Genomic DNA, 1,306 nt, shown 5'->3' with positions numbered 1-1,306 from the left:
AGCGACCCCTCCTTGGGTTTCTGAGGCAGTATCACTACGGAAGTAGATTGCCCCATCTTCCTTCTGAGGAGTGGCTGGTGGGTTTGAACCACTAGCTTTCTTCATTTTGTTTTGATCTTTTTTCTGATTTATCCCTTTCCAAAGAAGTGTTCAGGTATTTGCCCTCAATCTCCCTAATTCTGTCTTCCATTGATTCAATTCTGCACCTTTGCCCATTCAGTGTCTTATCTATTTCTGAAAATTTAGTATTAATCTTCTGGATTTCTGTATGTACATTTTGTATCATTTCTAATTTTTCATTAATTTTGTCATTTTGTTCTTGTATTGTCTTTCGAAACTGTTCTAGGGTTTCCTCTGTGTTTTCCTTGATCTGTCTCTCAATTTGTTGAAGATACCTAAATATAATTCTTTTGAATTCTTTATCAGGGAGTTCCAGTGCTGAGTCTTCCTCAGGGATGTGTTCTGGGTCTTTATCCTTGTCCCTTGTTTCTCCTGCTTTATCTTGCTTCTTTGTGTGGACTGTGATGCTCTGTTGTCTCTGAGGCATTGTGACGTTTTTGTATTTATATTTAATTGGTGATTATATGTTGGAGTGACTTGCCCACGATTTTTGTTTTCTTTGTATGTTGTCTTCGTAAGCAGGGTATTATGCTCCTCTGTTCACTAGTTGAAAGCACTTATACATTCACCACCTGTCTCCTTTCCTGTTGTCAGCCTCTCGTATGTCCCTGCTGACTTTGGCAAACTGGAATCTGAATGAGAATGCTATCACTTTAAAATCCAAAATCGTTGTCACTTGTAAAGATTGAAAATGGCTGTGCCCTCCGTCACTTTAAATATCCAAAACAGCCACCAATTGTAAACATTCAAAATGGCTGCACCCTCCGTCACGTTAAATATCCAAAATGGCTGCCACATGTAAACAATCAAAATGGCTGTGCCCTCCGGACAGTGGAAAGTCAACAGCTCAGGTTGTCTCCCTTCTTTCTATTTCACTTCCTAGTCATAGACCACAAGCACAGTTGTCCCTGCAGCCCTTGGTGACCAGGGTTGATCTTTAGGTCAATTCTCTGGTCCCAACACCACTTGGAAATATTCAGGCTGTTGGTCCCATCAGAGTAGCTGACAGTCTGCAGCTCCGACCCGGCCGTCTCTGTACTACTCATTGTTTTTGTTCAGGTTTTCCCAATAGTTGGTGCCTAATCCACTTCTTATGAATCTAGGAAAATTGGAAGTTGTCAAAAAGGAAATGGAATGCATAAAGATTGATATCCTTGGCATTAGTGAGCTGAAATGGACTGGTTTT

At 40.7% G+C, this 1,306-nt stretch overlaps 1 protein-coding gene across 1 annotated transcript in view; it reads left to right on the top strand.

Annotated features, from left to right (window-relative positions):
* The window catches only part of UBE2R2 (ubiquitin conjugating enzyme E2 R2), a 179,571-nt gene that overhangs the window by 124,226 nt on the left and 54,039 nt on the right, over positions 1-1,306 (top strand). The window lies entirely within an intron of this gene.

This window comes from Orycteropus afer, unplaced genomic scaffold (assembly GCF_000298275.1).
Source record: "Orycteropus afer afer isolate SDZICR_OR568_19922 unplaced genomic scaffold, OryAfe1.0 scaffold00285, whole genome shotgun sequence".
NCBI classification, from domain to species: Eukaryota; Metazoa; Chordata; class Mammalia; order Tubulidentata; family Orycteropodidae; genus Orycteropus; species Orycteropus afer.
Note: the sequence above shows the minus strand (reverse complement) of the source record. Positions and strands in the feature narration are given on the sequence as shown.